This window comes from Magnolia sinica, chromosome 5 (assembly GCF_029962835.1).
Source record: "Magnolia sinica isolate HGM2019 chromosome 5, MsV1, whole genome shotgun sequence".
In the NCBI taxonomy this organism is placed as follows: Eukaryota; Viridiplantae; Streptophyta; class Magnoliopsida; order Magnoliales; family Magnoliaceae; genus Magnolia; species Magnolia sinica.
In genome coordinates, this window is record NC_080577.1 from 79,897,646 (window position 1) to 79,910,450 (window position 12,805).

A 12,805-nucleotide genomic window follows, 5' to 3' on the forward strand; every position below is an offset into this window, starting at 1 on the left:
GTTCAGAATTGTTCCAATTAATGGATTAATAGTTTGAAATTAATTATGAAATCTGTCGAGCCCGTGATTCTAAGAGAAAAATTCCACACACCAATCATGAATCTTAGAATTTTCACATCTCAGCTATCTGTTCACAAGTCACTTGAGTTTACAGGAATTGTCTTTTATTTCTGAAATTATTTTTCGCATGTTTTGCTCGGGACTAGCAAAATGCTGGTTGGGGGTTGTGATCAGGGTCGAATATTGCATATTAGACCCTAATCATTACCAGATTTTACGTATATGATAATGCTTAATGGAGTATTTTAATTGTATTTTTGTTACAGGATGAAGTCAGGAGCGTTAATTGAAAATTGATGTTAAAGGCATGGATTTCATGATCCAAAGTCTCCAAAGCACGGGATGGACTCCAGAGAACCAATAATGAAGATTTTACACGCCTGGGATCTGAGGAAAGCAAGCCAAAGGGGCCCGAAAAGGGTCCAGAATGCAAGATCACATGGTTCCCGCTATCCGATCAGTTCGAAACTTCATACATGAGATGAGGGCCGTAAATTAACCGTACATATTAAATTTCAGCCATTGAAGATCTCGGGAAGTGGTCCAACGGACAGATCAGCCTATTAATCTCCAATTTGGGGCCCACCTGATATTTGGAACTGCCTCAACCTTGGTATTGATGGCTAAATTACCATGATAAAGAGGATGGATGGTGTAGATTTCTCGTAAACATCACGGTGGGCCCTGTGTATGAGGAGTGTGCACAGTGCACGTTTTCACCCGCTGCACACCGCACCGCTGGGACGGTCAGCGAGAGTGCTGACCCGTCTCTCTCTCTCGCCGCTGCAGCATCCGCAGAACCGAACCACGGTCGTTGGTTGTGGGGCCCACCTAGTGTCCAAATGGACAATCCAAACCGTCCATCCACTTCCTGGGGCAGCCATTACCATTGCCTAGGTGGCAAAAATTCAAATGAACGCATAGATCAGAGCCCAGCCGTTCAAACGCAGGTTGGACGGCAAGACAGAAAGCCGCGTGGGCTGCACCGAATCCACCCCAAAACCAGTCAATTCCTACTGATTTTTCGAGCTGAAACCAATGGACGGCGTGGATTCCTGTGAAAAGTCCAATAATGGACCCAACCATCATCGCAGCGTCGGTTTGGCATCCGCGAAACGCACGGACGCTGCCAGTTTTTACAGAAATTAGTGGGCCCCGTACGTCACCCGTACGGCCTATCTGATCCGTCCATCGTGTAGAGGGCTTCGAGAGCTTCAAAACCATGTTGATATTCCTCGCCCATGCGTACACACGTGTGCGGTACAGAGGCCAAAAGTAGACTGCCCCGGGACGTTCAAAACCGAGTTTTTTGAGATTTCTTCTGTGGGCCGCGCTAATGGACCTTCAAAACCACCAATTCTTGACTAAAATTTCGTTCTGAATCCATTGGACGGGGTGGATTTTCCAGAAAATACCTCTGTGGGGCCCACCGATCACGGCTGCGAAAGTTTGTACTCCGAGTCCTTCTACGACTCTGCCACTGACCCCAGCCATCCAGCAGCTATAAAAGGGGAGTTTTGGACGTGGGAAAGGCATTGAGAACCAGGGGATTCCAGATCTGGAGCAAGGGAGAGAAGAAAGAGAAGAAAGAAGAGAGAGAGAGATTGTTTGGTTTGACGTTTTCTTATGAATTTTATTTAATATTTTTTTATGGATTTTATGGGTCACTAATCTCTCAGCTAGGGCTGAGATGAAGCCCCTAATTTGATTAGCTCTTGTGTTGGTTGATTTACTTTGAATTTCAATTAATTTGTTTCTTTCTTTAAGTGGGCTTTATGGGTTTAAATTCTATACTTCTCCATCTATGAACTTGACCAAAGTATATATATGGATGTTGTTTGGATGCTTATTATAGGTGCTTGTGTCTGATCAAGAACAGGTTTCCTATAGAGGAAGAAACAGGATGCTTTAATGAATTGTATATCCCTTATGCCCGACCAAGGATATGGGATATGTCATTCATGGCATTGCTTAAAGGAATTAGACAGTCTGTATGCCCGATTAAGGACACAGATTGTGCTTTCTCTATTTAAGTGGTATCAATCTAGATCAAGGTGAATCAATAGACAAAACAAGGGTTAGGATAATTAGGGGTGGATTCGAAAGTCCTAGTGCTCTCTTTCTGATTGAATTTTCTTCCCTGTTCTTAATTTTTTTTTCCCCTAAAATTGTGCTTAGTAGTTCATTCCATTATCTGTTGGATTAGTTAAGGAGAGTCATAGATTTGAATTGTGACGACCAGTCCTCGTGGGAACGATCTCATAATACGTACCGTATCTGCATCTGATTCGTATACTTGCGAGTTTAAATATCATTTAAATCGTGTTGGTTTAAATAAAACATCACAAGTGGCAAGCCTTCCCATAGACAAGTCTAAAGGGAGACATTCCAATAGGGGTCTTAAACGCAGTACGGTAAGCCCATAAAACATTGGTCAAGCGGATTAACCAATCCTTATGGTCAAGGTTAATGATTTTTTTCAAGATGTGTTTAATTTTCCTATTAGAAATCACAGCTTGCCTACTTGTCTGTGGGTGGTATGGAGTGCTCAATTTATGGGAGATGTCATATTTCTTCATTAAGTTCGCAAATGGTCTATTACAAAAATGTGAACCTCTATCATTAATAATGGGTCGAGGCATTCCGAACTGGGAAAGGATGTTCTCTTTTAAGAATTTAATGACAGTTTGATGATCATTGGTCCGACACAGGATCGCTTCGACTCATTTAGTGTTATAGTCTACCGCTAACAAAATATATAAATTTCTAAAAGATTGAGGGAGTGGTCCCATGAAATTGATTACCAAGCAATTAAATGCTTCAATTATCAGAATGGGGTTCAAGGGCATCATATTTTGACGGGACAATGCTCTCAATTTCTGACAACGCTCATAAGCTTTACAAAACTCATGAGTATCCTTGAACATAGTGGGCCAGTAAAAGACACACTGCAGAATTTTAGCTGTGATCTTTTTAGCAAAAAAGTGACCACCACAGGCCTGAGAATGATAGAAGGAGATGACACTTTAATGTTCATTGTCTGGCACACATCTCCTTAAGATTTGATCTGGACAATATTTAAACAAATATGGATCATCCCAGAAGAATTTGTGTACCTCGGTAAGGAATTTCTTCTTATCTTGTGCAGCCCAATTGTTAGCGTGAATCTTGTGGCAAGATAATTAGCAATATCTGTAAACCAAGGTGAATGGGAGACTTTAAACAATTGTTCGTCAGGGAACATATCATTTATATGTGTCATCTCAAGGGAATCAGAGAGATCAAGGCGGGAAAGATGGTCAGCCACTACATTTTCTACTCCATTTTTATCTTTTATTTCCAAATCAAATTCTTGGAGGAGGAGGATCCAACTTATCAAGCGGAGCTTAGCATCATTCTTAAAAAGAAGATACTTGAGTGGCGCATGATCAATGTAGATGATGATCTTGGATCTAATCAAGTAGGACCTAAATTTGTCTAAAGTGAACACTACGGCTATGAGTTCCTTTTCGTCGTAGAGTAGTTCACTTAGGCAGGATTTAGAGTTCTACTTGTGTAATGAATAACGTGGGACTACTTTTCTTTTCTCTGGCCTAAAATCGCCCTAAAAACATAATCGGACGCATCACACATAATTTAAAAAGGAAAGTTCCAGTCGGGTGGCTGCATGATAGGTGCGGTGGTTAACATGCCCTTAGCTTAGAAAAAGCTTCTTAGCATTGCTCAGTCCACTCGTATGGTGCATCCTTTTGAAGTAGATTGTATAAAGGACAAGAGAGGTGACTGAAGTCCTTTATGAATCATCTGTAAAATTCGACGTGTCCTAAGAAGGATCGCACGTCTCGAATATTCTTGGGTGGAGGTAAGGTAAAGATAAGATCAATCTTAGCCTTATCTACCTCAATTCCCTTACGAACCATGAAATGACACTTCTCCTAATTTAGTACCAAATTCTTTTCCTCACATCGCTTCAGTACACATTTAAAATTCTCCAAATAATTGTTGAAGGATGGACCAAAGATAGAGAAGTCATTCATGAAGACCTCTAAATATTGCCCCACCATGTCAAAAAAATACTCATCATGCATTACTGAAAAGTGGCGGGGGCATTACATAGTCCAAATGACATCCTTTGGTAAGCAAAGGTGCTAAAGGGACATGTGTGGTCTTTTCCTGATCTTCTGGGGCTATCTCTATCTGGTTGTAGCCTGAATATCCGTCAAGAAAATAGTCATAGGAATGACTAGCTAGCCTTTCTAAAATTTGATCAATGAAGGGCAAGGGAAAGTGGTCATTCCTCATGACAGTATTCAATTTCCTGTAGTCAATGCACATTATCTAACCAGTAGTAACTCTAGTTGGCATGAGTTCATTATTGGCATTGGCTACGATAGTGATTCTGGACTTCTTAGGAACTACCTGAGTTGGACTTACCCATCGACTATCAGATATAGGGTATATTGTCATGCCCCAAACTCGAAAACTGTGCTCACAAAATTTTTTTATCGCCGAATCTGGTGCCAATAGCCTTCGTAATACTCCATTCTTGGCTCCCAGCGTCCATACACCAGATTCCGATCCAAGAACCTACAAGGAGGATTTTTTTTTTCCAATGTATATTTAACTCGTAAGAAGCATAACCACAAGTGTGCCCAAATCACAAAGGCAACATCATCATCACATATTCACTAATGTAAACATTTGAATACAATGCTGAAAGAGAAATACATAGATCAAAATTAAAGCCCCAGAAGACGGCTGCACGCTCTAAGCTCAATGCTGTTGTGACCTAACGCCACCTGCACATCCATCATGCATAAGCTTATAGAAAGCTTAGAGGTTGGTGAAAGTGTGTGCACAAGATAAGTGTCAAGTATTCAATACAATGCCATAGTCATATAATGTCGAAAATACTGGTAAGATCATGAATCATACAATATCAGAATAAACGGAAACATACTGGTAAGTCCATAAGTACCATTAGCCTTATCCAGGCTATGCGATGCAAAAACACAATAAGTCGATATCATATACTGAGAAAGCAATGCTGATCAACTATGCAATGCGAAGACATAACAAGCTAAATATCATCTACTAAGGATACAATACAACATACAAATCCTGACGAGTCCACGAATACTGTCAACCTCATCAGGTTGTGCAATACAGAAGCAAAGTAAAACAAATACTATGTGCTGAGGATGCAATGCAATATGCGATGTGAATGAAATGACCAAATAGAAGTGTAAAGTCAGGATGATAATACGTAGTATCGAAGGCTACGAGGTCCACCACAAGGGACTTCTATCCAAACCAGTCCCATACCTAAATTTGGATAGTCAGACTCAATGTGGTAAACTCCTGATCTCAGGTTAGTCGCGTGCCCCAACCGAAATCCTGGCCATTAAAAAGGTACACATAACAATTAGTTGTGCACCACCAGCTCGAATGGATAATGAATGAATGAATGAGTGAGTATGCAACTCCTTCTCAATAAGTCCACATATCAACACCGTACATCACTGGGATCATCACCAGGGTCTACTACACTTCGAACTAGATTGCCACCCCATCGCCGCAACCAGGTGAGTGGAAGAGACCTCACTATCTGCCTGGCCAGTTGTCAGCCAATACCTACCTGACATGTTGATAGCGGACCCATTTATTAGCTGGTCAAACTTAGCCTAGTTTTGCCCATTACAAATGGGGCGGATAAGGCCACACCTCCTTCCAACCGACCACGATATAGTGGGAGATGTGGCCTACTGGTATTCAGTACTCTAGCGCTTATGTAATCCACTCGGTCTAAACGTTGGAGCATCCTCTGGTACCAATAGTGTTTAGGGATTTTCACCTAGGGCCATCTATGGTGGTCTGATGCTAGAACAGATTTCTGGTGTCCCATCTGTCCATCCACGATATGCCTGTGGAGGCTACGACCCTGATGTCGTTAGGGCGTCAGTAATCACAACACACAATATAAGATGCATGAGTCATACAATCTAGTCATGCATTAATCTTGCGCATACCATACGCTTATGTGAGACAATCTTTGCCTATTAAGGAGTCTCATAGCAACCTGCCTAATGACATATGTAATGGTCAATCACGTCTCATAACAAACATGCAGATGATGCGTATGGGCATGTATCTTAATGCTATGCTGTCACATACTCATAATTGGTATCGACAACTGACACCGATAATCGGCCTATACAATCGGCCTAAGGAAAGGTCACAATGTGGACATTTAACCATCATTGCCCATCAATGTGGACATTTAACCAACATTGCTCCCAAGGAGTGACCCTCACAGGGCCAAAATATAGTGGGCTCATGGCCTCACACAATGACCCAATATACATCACCATGGGCCTCTCTCAAGGGCTTAATACACATCTTAATGGGCCTCACTTATGGGCTAAAAATATATCACAATGGGCCACGACATATGGGCCGAAAATACATCACAATGAGCCACGATATATGGGCCCCATATATGTCAAATGGGCCACAATATATGGGCTAGAAAATACATCTCATTAGGCCTTACTCATTGGCCTCAAATACATCACAATGGGCCTCACTCATCGGCCTAATACACATCACAATGGGTCGTATGACATAGGCCTAATACACATTACAATGGGCCACGCTCCATGGGCTCCAAACACATCACAATGGGCCTCACCAAATGGGCCCAAAATACATCACATCGGGCCTTATCAAATGGGCCCAAAATACATCACATTGGGCCTTATCAAATGGGCCCTAAATACATCGCATTGGGCATCACCGAATGGGCCCCAAAATACATCACATGGGCCGCATTAACAGGCCATACGATTACCCCATTCATCTATTATTAGAGATCATTTTAGAGTATTATGCAAAAAAAATATGAATCATATCAAGAGATCATCTGGACCATACCACACATAACAGTGGTGATAGCGATTCCTGCTGTTAAAATTAAGAGGGCCCACCAAAGCATTTATTTTCCATCCAGTCAGTTCATAAGGTCATAAAGACCTGAACTTAGAGGAAAAACAAATATCAAATTGGTTAAAAACTTCTGTAACTCAAAAGGGGTTTCCATTGTAGACATTTAATCCTACTGTTTCTGCAGTGTGGTCCACTTGATACTGATCTGTCTTATTTTTAGTCTCACGCCTTGAGATGTGCTTGCCAAAAGGATGAATGATTTAGATGTAACACATACAACAATGGGACCCATAGAATTTGCTGCAATGATGCAGCAGCTGGCTGCTGGAATTGGGCCACCCATTGAACGACATGGATACAATAAATACCTCACTGTGTGGCCCACGCTGCTGCTGCTGCACGTACATCAACTGCACGTGTGGGATCTCACCGTCATGTGGTGTGGATGGTGTGGATAAAACACATACATCAGGCCTCATGGCACCGTCCAGATCCATCTGGACGGTGCTGATGTTCATACCTTAAAGGTGGGTCCCACGTAGGAATGGCCCACCTAGATATTATATTATATAATATTATATATTATATACTCAATGCAATGTAATATGTATATATATATATATTACACATTATATATATAAGGGAAAGGAGGTGGCTATCTAGATCCACAGTCCAAGCCTGGACGGTCCGGATGCAGGACACATGCACCACCCTATTCACATTCACACCATCCAGGCTGGACGGTGTGGATAGATCTCATGCAACATGGTGTCCCCCGTCCAGTGGGCCACTCATGGGGATAAAGCTGATATTTGTGTTTTTCCTTCCTTCTGCCCAATGCTTCCATCAGGTGGGTCTCACAAAAGTGGACGGCATGGATAAGATATATGCTTCATGCTGGGCCACACACACACACCATCATTCATACGAGAGAGAGAAACGGTGAGATGGAGGGACCCCGCCACTATGGGCCCCTCTCTTATACAATGCATACATCAAGTGAGCCCTTAAAAAAATTGAAATAACGGTCGATCACCCACCTATCAGCCTTCTTCTTTAGCTCCTTGGACTTCTATGCTCCTTGTCTTTGATCTTGATTGAGGTTGATGAAGAATGGAGGGTTGAGATGGGAGATGAGAGGGTAGGAAAGTGGGCCACACTTGGCCTTGAGAAAGGTTGGACGGTGGAAGCTCTCTTGGGAGTTGGGAGATTGCTTAGAGAATGAGAGGAGATGGGATGATAAGGGATTGTTTGAAATTTGGGTAAAAGAGGGATGGGTGGGGAGAGAGAGAGTTGACTTGTGAGGGGGTGAGGTGGCATGGGGTATGGGTGATGTACTTGAGATAGGGTGTGTACTTATTTGATTGATTGATGGGATAGGTCGTAGAGATTCCCTAAGAATTCATAATGCGCGGCGTTTCTTCAGAATAAACGCGGGCTCACGTCTCCTGGCCTGTGTATCACATCGGTGTGTGAGACGCTGAGACGGCATGGTCGTAAGAGTACAAGTTTTGATTTGACCTAACTTTGATATATGAGACATGACTCAAGATCACGCGCAAACATCAAGAACAGATCGCGAGTCACCGAAATTCGATCGGGAGGACCGCGGAAGCCTACGAAACGGTACGGGCTAGGATACGGGCCTCACATATATAATACTCACATCCAATAGTTTAAGTACCTCAGCCTTAACCACGTCCTTCATATTTAGATTTAACCTACATTGTGGTTATCAGGAGGTCTTCGCATTATCCTCTAGATAAATAAGGTGAGTACAAATCAAAGGATCAATTCCCTTGAGATACGCAATCGACTATCCAAGGGCTCTTTTGTGCTTAATGAGAGTAGAGATAAGCATACTCTCCTGTTCTTGCTTAAGGTGGAAAGAAATTACCATCGGGTATGTCTCATCTTGACCTAAATAGACATATTTCAATTCAGAGGGCAAAGGTTTTAGGTCAAGCTTCGGTGCCTTGAGGTTAGACAATAGAGGCACTACATCAGTTTGGGGCAATTTTTCAAATTGTGTCCTCCACCGGTTAACTTCAAGTACCGGTGTAGTATCAAGCATGGTTCCCATCTCCCTAATCATATCATCATCCAAATCATGGGAGTGGGCCAACCATGTCTCTAGAGGGTAAGAGGATAGGGATATCAGAATTTTATCCTCCATAAAAGAATTAATCATGTTAATAATGTGGGCATCGTCATCATCCTCTACTTGTTTGCTCATATTGAAAAAGATATTAAGCTCCAATGTCGTATTCCCAAAAGACAAATTCATGATTCCATTCCTACAATTGATGATTGCATTTGATGTGGCAAGGAATGGGCAACCAAGAATGATGGAAATTTGAGTGCTCATGTCCATAATGGGTTGAGTATACAGGATGATAAAATCTACTGAGTAGTAGAATTTATCAACCTAGACCAACACATCCTCAATTATCCCTCTCGATACACGAACTGAGCAATTGGCAAGTTTTAATATAGTCCGGGTGGGTTTTAATTCACCTAGACCTAGTTGTTCGTAGCCCAAGTATGGGATCAGATTTACGCTTGCTCCTGAGTCAAGAAGTGCATGCTCAATCCGGTAATTCCTAATTATACAAGCAATGTTTGGGCTATCGGGATCTTTGTACTTTTGTAGCACATCTTGCTTTAGGATGGCACTCACTTTTTCTATTAGAAAATTTTTCTTTTAAATATTTTACCGTCTTTTAGTCATACATAAGTCTTTTATAAAATTGGCATACGAAGTTATTTGTTTAACGGCATCTACTAGAAGAATGTTGACCTTCACTTGCTTAAGCACCTCTAAAATGTCCTGAGAGTTAGAGAGAGGTTTTGGTGTAATCAACAGTTGGGGAAATGAAGCAATCAACTTGCCTTGAGGTTCTGGTTCTAACTCATGTGGAGTGTTGCTAGGTCTATCAATTTCATCTATTTTTGGGTCCTTAGACTTTTTAGCCCTTACCAGAATATATTTGTCAATTATTTTCCCACTCCTAAGAGTAGTGATAGACTTAGCTTGCTCCATTTGATTTGAAGTGTTCAAGTTGCTAACTTCATATTGCTATTTTGAATTGGGAAGAGGTTGAGCCGAAATGCTTCCTTTTTCCCCAATCGCATTTTTTGTCCCAAGCCCTTTTATGGCCTTTGTAAGGTCTTGAAAGGCTTGTAGCATACCTTGATTGAAATGCACTTAATTTTAAAGATGCTTTAGAACTAAATCCTCTTGAGGTTTCCCTTGATTTAGAATTTGATTAGGGAATCCTTAAGGCAAAGTAGTTTGTCCGTTCTTCCAACTGAAGTTTGGATGATTTCTCCAGCTAGGATTATACGTATTTGAAGTGGATCCATTGAAAGGTCTTTGGAAATTATTCACGGCATTAGATTGCTCATTCAATACCTCTTGAAACGTAGGTATTGTTAAAAAAATTTCAGTTGTGTGAATGTTGTAAGCACGAATATCGCAAACAGTTTCCATAGCCTTATTCTTCTTTAGTTCCATGGCCTTGAGTTTTCTTGTGAGATTAACCACCTTAGCATTTATATCATCATCTTCTTTCAGAAGATAAATTCAGCCCCTCTCCTTTGATTGAGTAGTCCTAGAAGTGGTGCTAGATTTTGGGGAGATGTCTCATGATTGTGTGTTTTCAGCAAGCTTGTCAAAATAATCTCATACATCATCGACTTCTTTGTTCATGAATTCCCTATTGCACATGTCTCGACCATTTGGCGCATGGAAGAAATTAGCCCATCGTAAAAAAAAAACTTGTTATTCGCCAAGTTTCAAAACCATGTTGTAGGCATGAATTAACGAGATCCTTGAACCGCTCCCAACATTGGAAGAATGTTTCATCTTCCTTTTGGGCGAAGTTCATGATCAACTTTCTGAGGGTGTTCGTTTTATGGTATGGAAAAAATTTCTTAATGAACTCCCTTGTCATGTCATTTCATTTGTTAATAGATTGTGTACGTAGTGAATGCAACCATGTCTTAGCTTTCTCTTTCAAGGAGAAGGGAAAGGTTTTAGCCTGACCGTGTCCTCAAACATGTTCAGAAAATATAGAGTGGCTATGATCTCATTAAACTCTTTCATGTGTAATATGGATTTTCATATTCAAGTCCATGAAATTTTGAAAGGAGTTGGATCACCCCTGGCTTGATATCCATATGTCATGTATTTTCTGAAAAAATCATGCATGAAGGTATGCTCACACCCGCCGGTTGTAAATAGTCTCTTAAAGTACGAGGTTGGAGGTTGATTGGCCGGTTGATTGGCAGCCATAACTTCAATTAACTCTGTGGATCTCAAGTGGTGTCTAATTCTATGATAGGTAGATAACCCCTCGACCAATCCTCCTTCACTCAAAAGACGTCGAGTGCTATCACGGACCCACTTGGGTATGAAACATTCTCAGCCCTCAATTTCAGAATCTAACATAAACTTAAAAAGAAAGAGGGAAATAGAAATCTAGAAATAGAAAGAAGTTACCAAATTAGAAATTTCTATATTAGGATCCTGCAGAAAAAAGGAAAAGTGAATTAGTTTCTAAAAAAGAACTGAGAAAGTAAGTTAGTTTCTAAAAAAGAAAAAGGATAGTAAACTAGTTTTTAAAAACAAATTAGAAAAGTTTCTAAAAAAAATAAAAAGTTGGTTTCTTAAAACATATTAGAAAAAGAAATTAGTTTCTAAAAACGGATCAGGAAAGTTTCTAAACCTAGAAATAGAAAGCTAAATTAGTTTCTAAAAGTAATTCAGAAAAATCCTAACCTAAAAATAGAAAGTAAACAAACCCTAATCTTAACCTAATTCTAAGACTAGTTAATCTCAGAAAAATGCAACTGTTAGTTCCTGGCAACGGCGCCAAAAACTTATTCACAACCCTAAGTGTAGGGTTGCGATGTAGTAATAATCTCGGTAAGACCGAGGTAGAATCCACAGGGACTAATCTCAAGAGTATTTTGAAAGTAACTAGAAGTAGAACTAGAAGAAGATCTAAATCTAAATCTGGAATTAAAGGTTGTAATTGTGAGGTATTTAATTAGAAACTTAAGAATTCAAAGGTGGGAACTAGGGTTTCCAAGGATCCACTTATAACAATCAGGGAAATACTATGCTTGATTTAAGGACACAACTGGAATCGGAGTCCTATCTTACCCAGTTAAAAGATATAGCAATTAAGATCAAATCTAAACTTCTATTGACCTAATTCTTAATGGATGAGAGTTATGGGGACTGGAAGTGATTCCATCACTTAACTATGCCCAGGAGACAATGGCAAACAACAGGATATACCCATCTCACAATCAATCATAAGAGAATTATGAAGATTAGAAGGGATTCCATCATCCAACCATGCCCAAGGGACGATGGTGAACAACAGGATTTACTAACTTCATAATCTCAATACATGAAAACAAGATACTCAAAGTTATTGCAAGTCTATTGTAATTTGAGTCACAACAAACCATTGAAAACTGAAAGTATTCCTTAAATATCAAACTAGAATTAAGGAGAGTTTAACATAAACATGAATCAAATCAATAGAAACATCTCATCACACTACAAACTTCACCTCTTAGCCCTAGCTAAGAGGTTTAGCCAACCATAGACATGATTGGATCTAAAACCCTAGAAGAAAACACGAAAAACTAAGGAAGAAAGAAGAACAATGCTTGGCGGCGGCTCTCTGTCCTTGTGCTTCGCTCCTCCAAAACCTAGATATATGCCCAGTGATGCCTTGAGGACTCCTATTTATAGTTGTGCAATACCCCCTTTCGTACCGAC

General features: G+C 40.6%; 1 non-coding gene across 1 annotated transcript; it reads left to right on the forward strand.

Moving 5' to 3' along the window:
* Window positions 1-10,806: 10,806 nt before the first annotated feature.
* LOC131247760 (small nucleolar RNA R71) lies at window positions 10,807-10,913 on the forward strand. Its single transcript, XR_009172030.1, has one exon. It is a non-coding gene; the product is annotated as a small nucleolar RNA R71 (small nucleolar RNA).
* Window positions 10,914-12,805: the final 1,892 nt, after the last annotated feature.